The sequence below is a fragment of the Lolium rigidum genome, chromosome 4 (genome assembly GCF_022539505.1).
Source record: "Lolium rigidum isolate FL_2022 chromosome 4, APGP_CSIRO_Lrig_0.1, whole genome shotgun sequence".
Classification (NCBI taxonomy): Eukaryota; Viridiplantae; Streptophyta; class Magnoliopsida; order Poales; family Poaceae; genus Lolium; species Lolium rigidum.
Genome location: NC_061511.1, coordinates 205,364,983 through 205,379,741, shown reverse-complemented (window position 1 = coordinate 205,379,741; position 14,759 = coordinate 205,364,983).

The window sequence follows — 14,759 nt, the reverse complement described above, 5'->3', positions numbered from 1 at the left end:
CGATAAGATTAGATCTTCCGTAGCAATGCTTATACTCTATGTGGATTATTCTAGTAATCGCTACATATTTCTTTTATGAGATATGCTAGTAGGATGGCAAAATACATTACTTAACAGAAGTGTGTATTAAAGGTGTATACAAGATACAAACCAAGAGTTTTGCTAGTCCGTGGAATACTAGATAGGTATACGAACTTCAATTGGATGAAATGAGTATCACGGAGTTGGAATCTTCACCGGATGAAATAGTCAAAAAGTTTTTGATTTCATCAGAAACGATGAAGATGCTTGCATTTTCAAGAAATTAAGTGGGAGCGCTGAGACGTATTTATAATACTTTATGTAGATGACACATAGTTGGTTATAAATGATGTAATTATATACTTGATTAAAAGGTTTCATTGAGAATTAACTTCAATGAAAGGATATGGACTGAAACATATTTAGTGTCAAGATCTATGAAGATAGATTGAAACACATAATAAGTTTAAGTCAAAGTACATAGAATGGATATTGAAGTAGTTCAATATAGAAATATTAAGAAGGTGTTATTTTCATGCGAAGGTTTAACAAGACTTGAGTGTATTTGACATTCGATGAGTAAAAACACATGAGTGATTTTAGATCACGAATAATATGTACAAAATCAGATGTCCTGTGCTCTAAAAGGTTAGGAGCATATACCAGAATGATTCATGTGATGATCATTGAACAAACAGTAAGAATATCCATGTGTGCTTTAGAAGAACCAATGATATATATATATATATATATATATATATATATATATATAGTTTTTATATGGGGTGATAACAAACAAATCGATGTAAGGTGTTGCACCGATATTTGTTTGGTCACATATAAGAATTAATTTCAACGGAAATACATATGTACACGCAAGGATGGGTGTGAGTGCTATCTGTACCGTAGATATGCTAGTGGTGCTTTAAGATATGGAGAAAAGAGCGACGGGAGAAACATTTTCTATCTCCAGGTAGGCCCCGCGAGAACAAGCCTAAAGCCATCAATCACGCACGTCCATCAGACCAATACTCCAGCTAACGACAAACTCGGCCCAATCATTCCTACGAAGGGAGCGGAGGAACTGGTGGTGGTGGGGCGGCGACGAGCTGCTTGTGGTGGTGGTCGGCGGACACGCCTCAAGCTCGCTGCTGCCGGCCCCTCTGCCTCATGCTCTCTACCCGGCCGCCACCGGGCACTCTCGCACAAGCTCGCCGGCTGCTCGCCCCGCCGCCTGAGCCCCGTCGACATGCGCATCCTCTGCTATGGCGTCGACGGTATGTGCTATCGCAGTCCGGCTCCGCCGCAACCAGATCGAGAGCAGCTCTCTGTCGTGCATTGGACTCCCTTTCCCCGAATGACGAGCTCCCCATCGGCTCACCGACTCCAGCCGTGGTCTCCGGCGTGGTCACTGGGAGAGGTCAGGTCGTCCACCTGCACGAGCGCGCCGGTGACGACTGACGACGCCATCCCCCGGACGAGCTCGCTCTCGCTGGCGCTGGCGAACAACGTGGACACGGAGACGCTGAAGATGTGCCGCGTGACGTTCGGCGTCAACGCGCTGCTCACCTAGGCTTCTCACAAACAACTAATAAGAGCAAGCGACTGGACGAGCTCTAGTAGAAGAGAAAACATCAGTTCACTGCATGTCTGCATCGCCCTCGATCAAATCGCTAGTCCAAGAATCAACATTACAATGTGGCGAGATGCCGGCTACCGCCACGGCACCGTCGCCCTGTGCTGTTGCCTCCTTAGCGGCGCGTATATAAGTACGCAGCTGGCTCGTGGCAGAGATGGGACACATGATGCCGGTGGCGGCCGCAGAGTCCGACAACGACGTGCACCTTTCCTCGAGAAGCGTCAACAGCACTCGAGGCGGTGGTGGTGGCGGGAGCATCCACTTCAAGATGCTCTGCAGCTTCGGCGACCGCATCTTCAAGAAGCGTCAGCAGCAGTTTCGGCAGCAATGGTGTCCACGGTCTGGAGCCGACGGTGTCTGTCACCTGCGACGAGGAGCTGCTCCACGTCCGCGTCGCCGCGCTTCCGCGTCTACGTCTTTGGGCCGCAGCAGAACGCGCCGCGGTACACCACGTTGCGCCCTAGCCTGTCGTAGCCAATGTAGCTGTTACCCGGCAGTTGCCTGCTCGTCGCCGCATCGCCCTCGGAGTCTCGCACCTCTCCGCTGAACCAGCGCGTCGATGAGAACCTAGCGAAGCGGGCGAGCACGGGCACCCATACCGACAGCGACGCGGGTAAATGCAAGCTCCAGGATGGCCACCTCCATGCACGAGCTCCAGGACGGCGCAGGCCTCCGATGGGACGGGCCGGCGTGGTGGACTGGAGGCGGCGGCGCGGAAGTCCTCGGTGTACCACTCCGTGCGCGACTCCTTGCCGACGCAGGCCGCGCTCGAACGCCGCCAGTGCCACCATGGACTCGCACCCGCCCTCGTACGCGCCGCACTTGCCCTCGAGAGTCGAGATTGTCCTGCAGTGCCTGCACGCCAGCGCCTCCTCGTCGCTGACCTCCGTGCACGCCGGCCGACGACGACGGTGTGGAAGTCCACTCTCGACGGGTCGCCGCGGGCCTCCTCGAACAGCACCCTTCGTGTCACGGTGGTCGCACCGCCAGCAGCCACGCCGGCGGAGAGGACGGGAGACGGAGCAGCCACGCCGGCGGACCAGCCGCGTCGGCCAGATTAAGGGGCCGCAAATCGGAGAGGACGGGAGACGGAGCAGGCGCGCCGGCGGCGGCGACGGAGGACTTTGAAGTGAGGAATTTTGAGGGGAGATTGGCAGCGGTGACCGCGGCAGTCGCTCCCTTTGTCTGGTCTTGTCTGGGAAGGAATCTCCGTGTCGGGCGGAGCAAAGGCCGGGAAAAGACAGCACTGAAGAAGTGCACGCATGACGCAACTGAATTCCTCCTCCTTTTCTTTTCTCCGGATCTCAAAGCAACCTCATATTCTGTACAGTACAGATTACTTCCTCACCCATCCCCGCGTGTACAAAATCCACACTCTAATTTCAAATCTCAATTAGGCTAAGTGTTATTAAAAAGGTAGCACAATGCTAGATTTAGAAGAGTTCTAAATATTGTGACGGATTCTACAATAAAAGGCAGAGTATGTCATTGTTTTGACAATGATTGAGGATGTTTAAGTCGAAGAGTTCTTTGAGAACTTGGTGTAGTTCCGTTAGTGTCAGAACTTTGAAGCTATATTGTGTATGACAATATTAGTGACATATTTCAGACCGCGGAATTAAGGTTCCACCAGAGGACTGAACATATATGATTATGCCGACTCATTTGGAAAATGAGTGATGCGTTGAGACACAAAATGAATTGCAAAATACATATGTTTCTGAGCGTGTCAAATCCGTTGACTAAAACCTCTCCCGTGAGCAAAACATGATAAAGCACCGGAAGGCCAAGGTGTTACATCTTTACAAATGTAAACTAGATTATTGACTCTAGTGCAAGTGGGAGACTGTTGGAGATATGCCCAAGAGGCAATAATAAAATGGTTATTATAATATATCTTTGTGTTTATGATAATGTTTGCATACCATGCTATAATTGTATTAACCGAAATATTGATACATGTGTGTTATGTAAACAACAAGGAGTCCCTAGTAAGCCTCTTGTATAACTAGCTTGTTGATTAATAGATGATCGTAGTTTCATGATCATGAACATTGGATGTTATTAATAACAAGGTTATGTCATTATGTGAATGATGTAATGGACATACCCAATTAAGTGTAGCATAAGATCACGTCATTAAGTTCATTTGCTATAAGCTTTCGATACGTAGTTACCTAGTCCTTTCGACCATGAGATCATGTAAATCACTTATGCCGAAAGGGTAGTTTGATTACATCAAACACCACTGCGTAAATGGGTGGTTATAAAGGTGGGATTAGGTATCCGAAAAGTATGAGTTGAGGCATATGGATCAACAGTGGGATTTGTCCATCCCGATGACAGATAGATATACTCTGGGCCCTCTCGGTGGAATGTCGTCTAATTAGCTTGCAAGCATATGAATGGTTCATAAGAGACCACATACCACGGTACGAGTAAAGAGTACTTGTCGGAGACGAGGTTGAACGAGGTATAGAGATACCGATGATCAAACCTCGGACAAGTAAAATATCGCGTGACAAAGGGAATCGGTATTGTATGTAAATGGTTCATTCGATCACTAAGTCATCGTTGAATATGTGGGAGCCATTATGGATCTCCAGATCCCGCTATTGGTTATTGGTCGGAGAGAAGTCTCAACCATGTCTGTATAGTTCGCGAACCGTAGGGTGACACACTTAAGGTTTGATGTCGTTTAAGTAGATATGGAATATGGAATGGAGTTCGAAGTTTTGTTCGGAGTCTCGGATGGGATCCAGGACATCACGAGGAGTTCCGGAATGGTCCGGAGAATAAGATTCATATATAGGAAGTCATTTTACAAGTTTGAAAATGATCCTGTGCATTTATGGAAGGTTCTAGAAAAGTCCGAAAAAATCACTATGGAAGGTGGAGTCCCGGAGGGACTCCACTAGCTAGGCCGGCCAAACCCTAAGGGGAGGAGTCCCAGGTGGGCTCCACCTAAGGTGGCCGGCCAACCAACCTCAAGGAAAGGTGGGAGCCCCACCTTGAGTAGGACTCCCCCTTGAGTAGGTTTCCCACTTTTGGGAGGTTTTGTTGTTGGTGTCTTATTCGAAGACTTGGACTACAACTCTTGGGGATTTCCACCTATATAATGAGGAGCCAAGTTGAGGGGGCCGGCCACACCAAACCTCTTTGGCCGCAGCCCCCAAGTGGCCGGCGCCCAAACCCTAGCCTCTCCCCAAACCCTAGCGCCCCTCCTCCACATATCTCTCCCGCAGCGCATAGGCGAAGCCCTGCCGGAGTTCTCCACCACCGCCGCCACCACGCCGTCGTGTTGTCGGGATTCCTAGGAGGATCTACTACTTCCGCTGCCCGCTGGAACGGGGAGGAGGACGTCGTCTTCATCAACACCGTACGTGTGACCGAGTACGGAGGTGCTGCCCGATTGTGGCACTGTCATCTTCTACGCGCTTTGATACGTCTCAAACGTATCTATAATTTCTTATGTTCCATGCTACTTTTATGATGATACACACATGTTTTATACACACTTTATGTCATATTTATGCATTTTCCGGAACTAACCTATTGACGAGATGCCGAAGGGCCGATTGCTGTTTTCTCGCTGTTTTGGTTTCAGAAATCCTAGTAAGGAAATATTGTCGGAATTGGACGAAATCAACGCCCAGCATCTTAGAATTCCACGAAGCTTCCAGAACACCCGAGAGGGACCAGAGGAGGGCCACAGGGCCACCAGACAACAGGGCGGCGCGGCCCAGGGGGGCGCGCCCCCTATTGTGTGGAGCCTCCGTGCCCCCTCCGACTCCGCCTCTTCGCCTATTTAAAGGTCCCTGACCTAAATCTTCGATACGGAAAAGCCACGGTACAAAAAACCTTCCAGAGCCGCCGCCATCGCGAAGCCAAGATCTGGGGGACATGAGTCTCTGTTCCGGCACGCCGCCGGGACGGGGAAGTGCCCCCGGAAGGCATCTCCATCGACACCACCGCCATCTTCATCAACGCTGCTGTCTCCCAGACTAGAAGTCGACAATTTTAGAACAATAGCAGCACAGAAGGAGGCCCTACTGGAGCAGGTTAGGAATGCTAGTAAGTAGTAAGAAAAGTGTCTGCTAGATAATTGGAGATGAACGGGGACGACGTGGCGAGTCGATATCTTGGTCTTGTAAAATGGTTCCTTAGTACGAGCATATTTCGTAGGTGCATTTATCCGCAATTGTTATGATCTTGGTGGTCGTTTCCTTGTTGTGATGTGGATTTTTTTGAACCGGAACCCCGCTGATTGTTAATATTATAAGTGGATTACCTAGCCCTTTCCATCGGTTCGACTTGTGGTTCCGTTGGCTTGTGGATGAACCTTTGACATGGTATCGAGCCCATAGTCTCAAGTTCGAGTCATCGCTTTCGCAAACCTTCTCTTCTCTTCTCCCGGTCTAGCCCTTTACGTCGGTTTGGACTTTTTGTTGCATTGGCTATGTTGAGATGTATAAAGTGGATTGCCTAGCCCTTTCCATCAGTTCGTACTTTTGGTCGCGTTGGCTAGTGCATTAAAGCTTGACACTGATGATTTTTTGTGATCCATTGATTTCCAGCTTTCTACATATAGCCCAGGTCTAGAAGCTTGTCAACTGGTCTAGTTCATTCATCGCTGTATTGAGTGCAATGAACGGAACGGTGGCTTCTCCTTTGTGTTGTGCTTGCAACTCAACAGTACATTCTGCTTCACGTAGAGGCGAGTTGTGAACAGAGATACTTATGTATGCTATAGTACCAAATTTCGACTCCATATAATCAATAGCTTAACAACCGTCTAATTCACAATCTCAAAACTGTAGCATTTACCTCCTGCCTATCGAATACAATTATTTCACACACTGAAATATTTTGTACGCGTTTTGAATTGGAGAACATGGGAACCGACTTTGGTTCTGATTATGACTTGATGTGACCCTATACTCGTTTTGGCGCGCGCGATTCCCGAGCGAATCAAATGAATTTTGACCGTTCTCTTAAAAAGGGAACTTTGACCGTTGGATCAAGCGTTGGAGAACCGATGTGCCAACGGCCAATAATTGCTTGTGCATCATGGTGATGGCTTATCCGATTTCAAAAGCTGAGATTTTTTATATATATAGTGGATAGGTGGACGGATATAGATATAGATGGACGGATACGAGATATAGCTTCGATCTGTAGCCACACTCGAACTCAAAATCAGTTGAGCTGCAAAACCACTAGCCAATTAAGTCCGAAATATTTCAGAGGCATTTTTTAATTGCAGTTCGGAGGACATGGGAGTAACTGATTTTGTTTGTGATAATGGATTGATATGACCGCTGGGAATAAATGCCTGAGCAGAGCTACTTCGCATGGTCTACCATTTTTATATTAGACTAGTCATAGTGGTAAGTACTACCTCCGTCCCAAGGAATAAGGCCCACGCGTATTCCAAGACAAACTTTGACAATAAAAATTGAGCAACACAATCTTGATTATATTATATGTAATTAGTATCGTTGGATTCGTATTGAAAAGCACTTTCTAATGATGCTAATTTCATACAAACAATCTTTATATATTTAAAGTAATTCTTTGTCAAACAAAAAACACGTAAAAGACACATATGATACTACTACATGATACTATTCATATAGTGGGTAGTATCATGGAGTAGTATCATAGTCATGCTATATTTATTATTTTTTAGAATCTCAATGCCAATTTGTGTACAAGATTTGTTTAGCATTAACTTTTCTCGTTGTTTGCGCTATGATACAGTATCTACCTATGTTACTCTAATCTCCTCTCTCCTACTTAATTAGCTGCCACATGAGCATTTTTGTGAGACCAATGCGCATGATACAAAGCACTATGGCTAGCCTTAGTATTACTACTCCTGGAGTAGTATATTTCTCTCGTGTACTTGGCTATTTTCGGGAATAAATAACAAACGGTGGGGTTTTCCCCTCCGTCCACCTCCAAAAATAATATTAGTATTATATTACTTGGACCATAGTCATAATGAAAATCAAATTTCAGTCCGTCGGCAAAATGTCCCGCCAATCCTGAAATATTTTAGACGCGTTTTCAATGGGATTTTGAAGATAGATAGTGATCATTGTAACCGATATTCAAGGTGACGATGATTTGATGTGTAACTCGGCCTTGAACATAGTACTAGTACAGTCTTACAATTTATTGTTATTATATTTGGTCCTTAGCCAAATTCAATATCTCATTCTTGCTGTAAAACTTCCCGCCCACTAAATACAAATGTTTCAGACGCTTCCAAATTCCCATTCTACCCTCGTAAAATGACATCAATGTCCATGTATAAGTCGGTTGGTGGGGGGTCCGCCGTCATTTTTTCGATCACCGCATCCCTTGCCAAGGAAACTCCTCGAAAATCCAAAATTGAAAATCTATGTCAAGCGCTACAATCTCCCTCCAATAAATTCCAAAATATTCGCTAAGCATTTTCAAATTTAAGTTTTTTTAGGAGATAGTACATGGGAACTGATTTCGGTTGTGATTATGACTAGGGATGGCACCCGCAGGGTATGAGTACGGGTAGAGCCATCCCATACCCATACCCGTCGCCTTCAATCTCACCCGTCACCCGTACCCATACCCGCGAACGGGTACAAGTTTTTCCCATATCCGTCACCCGGCAGGGTAAATGGGTACCCACGGGTAAAAAATACCCGTACTTACAACGTATCAAGTTGTTCTAAAAAATATGAAATTAGGTAAAGTGATCCTAAATAGTGGTCTAATCCTCACTAACCTACCATCGATTGTCAGATCAGAAAGCGTGAGGTTCAACCAAGCAATGTGAAGGCGCGGTTAGGGGAAAATTAAGTAGTTCAAAACATAACGGCCGCCCACTTGTCAAATTTATATGGGTAAATGGGTACGCGGGTATGGGTTGTACAATCCCATACCCGTACCCGCTTTACCCAATGGGTATGATATTTTCCCGTTTACAAACCCATGGGTAATATTTTGTCCCATACCCGTATTCCTATTGGGTTTTTACCCGGCGGGTACGCGGGTCATGGGTACCCATTGCCATCCCTAATTATGACTTGATGTGACCGTATGCCTTGGATTCTTGAACAGAGGCACTACGCCGGTCTACCATTTTTCTAGTACTAATATTGCTTCTACTCTAGCAAAGTTCAAAGTTCAAAATCTCAGTCGAGAGGCAAAAACCCCCCGCAAAATGAATCCGGAATATTTCAGATGCGTTTTTGGATTGAACTTTGGAGAACTTGGGTGTAAATGATTTTATGATGATGGCTTGATGTGACCCCTGGCCTTTTTTTTGCTGAACAGGGCTACAAAGTAGCATGGTCTACCCCTGGCCTTATATATTACAATCACGAGTATATTACTTGCACCATAGCCGTATTCAAAATCAATTTTCAGTCAAGCTGCAAAATCTCCAACCAATCCTGAAATATTTCGGAAGAGCTTTTCAAAATGGATTTTCAAGATACATCATGATTATGATCGTGGTAACCGATTTTCAACGTGATGATGACTTGATGTAACATTTGGCCGTACTAGTACGGTCTCATATTTTTGTATTACTTGCATCGTAGCCAAATTCGAAATCTCATTCCAGCAGGCAAAACTTCCCGCTCGAAAAATACAAATATTTCACACGCTTCTAACTTCCCATTCTACCCTCGTAAAGATGACAACAATGTCCATGTATAAGTCGGTTGGTGGGGGGTCTACCCGTCATTTTTTTCGATCACCACCTCCCTAGCCCCGGAAACTAACCGAAAAAATTCATTTCCCTCAGTCTCTCCTCTGAGACCGCACCCACCGGAACTTCCCAAGTCCCTCTCTCTCCCACCTCCACGACCACCGCACCGGAACATCCCCGCCGGACTTCCCTGGCCTACCCGAGGCCTCGCGATCCTCGTCATCCGGCTGCCTGCCGGAGCCGCTTCATCGACGCCTTCATCAACCGGACCGGATCATGCCCGCCGAACCTCGAAGCCATATGCTCATCCAGCAGTTTACCGCAGTCGCTTCAGCTGCGGTATCGTCCACCCCACCGGAGCCGCTTCGCCGGATCCGTCGTCCACCGCATCGGATCTTGCTCACCGACACCGTCGTGCATGAACCGGATCTGCTTCACCGGCGTCGTGCAAGATCTAAACTCTTCTACTCGTCGCTTTTCTATTGCTTGCCTCGCAAGTTCTTGTTTAATCTTGGGGGAACTTTGTTTGTGCTAACGACGCGCCGTTACGTTTTTGCGGATGAGATGAGTAACCATGAAGTGTAATGGCCGTCTCTCCAACCCCAAGTAGCACATGTAGCGTACTTCATCACCGGATCTATCAACCCCGGGAAGATCTGCTCGTGACTCCCACGAGTGCTTCTCCTAATGTAAGTCCCTTGTTTTAGCGCCATGTTCGGGTTCGGATGCTTGTTTGTCCGAAGCTCTTTTAGTTCATTCCTAGCTATGACCGTAACACCTTGCTATTTTCTAGTTCATTGCTAACTTTAAGCGATTGAACATTTTGGTTTGCATTCCCTGATCCGTAGATGTAGCCATCATAACTTCTATCTTGCTCAGTCGTTGTTACAAAAATTATAGGCTGCTACTATTTTGTTCATGCCAATCTTGTTCTCCCTGAACATGTTGGTTTGCATTCCCTGTACTACAGGTGATGCCATTGTTATTTCTATCTACTTCATCGTAAGCTAACAAAGTAACTGCCTGCTATTAGTTCCTGCATGCTATCGCTCTGCCATCCTGCAGTACAAATTTATTTGAACTCGTCCGTCATAATTCCGTCATAATTTTGTCTGCCATCTGATTCTTCAAAAGCTGCAATATTAACTTGTTTCTCTTAATTGGCATGGCGCTCACATATAGAATGGTGAACATATTGGTGTGCATTCCCTCTTCTACAAGTTCACGGGCGATCCCACTATTTTCCGTTTCGGTCCATCGTAAGCCGTAGCATTAACTATCCTCTATGTGTTGCTCATTACAACTTTATATCCCGAAACGAATTGATTTGTTTCCCTTATCTACAAGTTTATGAGTGATGCCATTATAACTCCTATCTGTTTTATTCCTAGCTATTATAGTAACATCCTGCTATTATTTAGTTCATGGCCAATTTTAAGTAATTGCACATGTTGGTTCGCATTCCATGCTCTATAGCTTTTGGCATCGTAACTTCTATATTTGGTTTACATTCCCTGCTCTGTAGATCTAGCCATCATAACTTTATCTTGCTCAGTCGTTGTTACAAAAATCATGGCCTGCTACTATGTTGTTTGTGCCAATTTTTTACTCCATGAACATGTTGGCTTGCATTCCCTGTACTACAGGTGATGCCATTGTTTTGTATCTAGTTCATTGTAAGCTAACAAAGTAAGAACTTAGTTTGGCATGCTATCACTCTGCTATCTAGCTCTGTAGTACAAATAAACTTGTCATACTACTAGATAATAATTTTGTGTGCCATCTTGTTCTTCAAAAGCTGCATTATTGACTTGTTTCTCTGACTTGGCATGACGCTCACATATGGAATGCTGAACATATTGGTTTGCATTCCCTCTTATACAAGTTCACGAGTTGATCCCACTATATTCTGTATCCGGTCCATCCTAAGCTCCGAGCATTAACTATCCTCTATGTGTTGCTCATTACAAGTTTATATCCCGAAACATCTTGATTTGCATCCCCTTCACTATAAGTTCGGGAGTATTATTTAGTTCACGGCCAATTTGAAGTAATTGCACTTGGCACATGTTGGTTCACATTCCCTCCTCTTTAGCTTTTGCTATCGTAACTTCTATTTTTGGTTTACATTCCTCGCTTCTGTAGATGTAGCCATCATAACTTCATCTTACTCAGTCGTTGTTACAAAATTTATAGCCTGCTACTATGTTGTTCATGCCAATTTTGTGCTCCCTGAACATGTTGGTTTGCATGGGACTCGACACTAGTAAGTCTACTGTTTCATTATAACGTGCTCTGTTATATTGGCTGTTGGTATGCGGCATGCACTCTTTGTTTGCTTATTGTGCGCATTACAATGATCTTGTTATAACGACGAAATGATGAGTTCCAAATTCTTTGGCAAACAATATTGTAGTGTCTTTGCCTTTCCATTGTTCGTTGTCTTAACTTGTAATGTCTTTGTTTCGGATATAGGTGGTGCATGGACAACTTAAAAGATTGCCGAATGGCTTCATTGAAGTGCTAGGTTTAATTACCATTCAATTTCTCCGGGTTCTGTAATATTTTTTCAAAGCCTTGCAGCTGATGTAATATTTAGTTAGTTTTTATAGTTCTTTCGCGCATTTTTTCTATGGTGCTCGTGGTAAGTGAGGCTATACGACAGAAATCATGTGTTGCGTAAATATTCTCAGTATCTAAATCACAAATTCCCATCCCTTAAACGCCCCAATTATGCGAAATCACATATGTGCCGGCACGCAAAATCCTAAAGCGCCTATTATGCCGGCATATAAACAGCAACTAAACGGGCTGGCCCACTACTTATTGGGCCGGCCCAGCTTGATTATGGTGGACCCCACCCTCTAATGGGCCGGCCCGATAGCAGAAAAGTGGGCCCCACGGGCTTATTGGGTCGGCCCGCTAATTCGTCGGGCCAGCCCACCGATTTACGGTGGACCCCACATACTAATTGGGCGGCCCTTTAGCACGATATTGGCCCCGCACGATTATTCGGCCGGCCCACTACTTGTTGGGCCGGCCCAATAGCTTTTGTGGTGGACCCCACATACTAAATGGGCCGGCCCTTTAATAGGGAAGTGGGACCCACTCGTGTTTTGGCCGACCCACTATCTTCGTCGGGCCGGCCCACTTGATATAAGGTGGAGCCCACATACTAAATGGATCGGCCCTTCAACGAGAAAGTGGGACCCACTGTGTGTTTTGACCGGCCCACTACCTTGTTGGGCCGGCCCACTTGCTATATGGTGGACCCCACATACTAAATGGGCCGGCCCTTTAACAGGGTTGTGGGACCCACCTGTGTTTTTGGCCCGGCCCACTTTCTTGTTGGGCAAGCCCACTTGCTATATGGTGGACCCCACATACTAAATGGGCCGGGCCTTTAACAGGAAAGTGGGACCCACCTGTGTTTTTGGCCCGACCCACTATCTTGTTGGGCCGACCCACTTGCTACATGGTGGACCCCGCGTACTAAATGGGCCGGCCCTTTAACATTAATGTGGGACCCTCCTGTGTTTTTGGCCCGGCCCACTGGCTCGTTGGGCCAGCCCATTTGATCTATTGTGGACCCCACGTACTAAATGGGCCGGCCCAATAGCAGGATAGTGGGACCCACATGCTAATTGGGCCGGCCCAATAACTTTTTGGGCCGGCCCACTTGCTTTAAGGTGGACCCCACTTGGTAAATGGGCCGGCCCGATAACAGGAAGTGGGTCCCGCATGTCTTGTGGGCCGGCCCTTTTCCCTGTTGACCGGTCAAACGAGTGCTTTCGGCCGGCCCACATGCTTAGTGGGCGGCCCATTAAAGTTTTGACCAGTCAACCTTAGAGGTTAGGCCCGGCCCACGTAACTAATGGACCAGCCCGGCTATATAGTTGACCGGTCAAACTAAGTCAGCCGGCCCGGCCCGCAAACTTAATGGGCCGGCCCGCTTAAGACGTGGCGAGACTCGTGTGGGCCTACCATCTACCACGGGGTTTCGTCGGTTAACGCCGTTAACTCGTTAGTTAACGGCGTATGCCACGTGTCAGTTTGCATGACGTCAGCAGTCAACGGGCTCCCGGAAACACTTCTGCAACGGTCCGATTTTCCATGGCGGAAGGGCGCCCAAGCGCGACGGACCGAAAAAATCGTCGTAGGACTTTGCCTGACGCAGTTTCGACAACAGAACCCATATCGTCGGGTTTGGCCCATAGGCGACGAAAAATACCCCTTAGCGGACGATTTTGGAACGTTGTCTATCAGAACTTTTCTTGTAGTGATTGCCACCATCTAGCCAAGGCATGTTGCAGGCCAAGACGCCGGTGGTTTGTCGTGGCACCAGCAGCATTTTAGGCTGCCGCATCTGCTGCAGCCTGCGCATCAACAACAGGCTCATCACCAGCAGGAGGCATCAGCACTTGTTGACCCAGCTGCAGTCATGTCAACATCTGAACCGCCTATCTCTCCTAAGGTTAATTTCGCTGGGAATGAGACACCATCGCCGTCATCTAGCCAAGGCATGTTGGAGAGGCAACTGTCAGGCCAAGACGTCGTTGGTGGTTCGTGGCACCAGCAGCAGTTTAGGCAGCCTCCACAACATCAACAGCAGCGGCCGGTTGCTCCAGGCAGTCTGTATGCTCCCTCAAATTCAGGGTCAAGTTGATGAGTCAGTATGGGCTGGTCGTTTGTATGGAGCAACAACCCTTCTCCCTAATTAAAGTTACTGTAAGCGCTTCCCTAGCTTGTTTATTCGTTTTTGCCTTACTGGCACATACTGTATGTTCTATCTTTAAACTGTAGTTTCAATGTTCTAAATTCATTCAGAGATACAAGGTAAAATCATGAAACCACATTTGGTATATCTTTGTAAGCTCTGATCGCTGCAATATGCAGAAGTAGAAACTGTTCTTCAACAATTTTCCGTTAAAAACATATCCTTTTTGAAGATCCATGGGTGTACAGGAACATGGACAAACATTCCACTAGTCGATGGATTGCGTTCTTAGTACCCTAACCATATTATTACCAATATTGTACTGATATTTTGACCTTTCATCTGTTTTTGCCAGGTGCCTCCAGAAGCCAACTTGTGTGGCCAATCGTATTTTAGGTAGATAATTTTTCCGTGCCATGTCGTGGCTGGGAAATGCTCCATTGCAAGTCTAGATAGGTAGATGATAGCCGGAAGGCGGACAGCTAATTTTCTCTCTCGTGCCAGATCAGATCATAACCAGAATCCTTGGTGGCCCCCAACTGTATATCTTTGGTAGGCCCATGTTCCTAGAGTAACCGTGTGTCAGTCAGGATTGTTTATCTCCTTTTGTTTTCCCCATGTACAAGAAGTTTAACTTAACAGCTAGTGAATGCATAAAGAGAAGTGACTGCCTGTTGGCA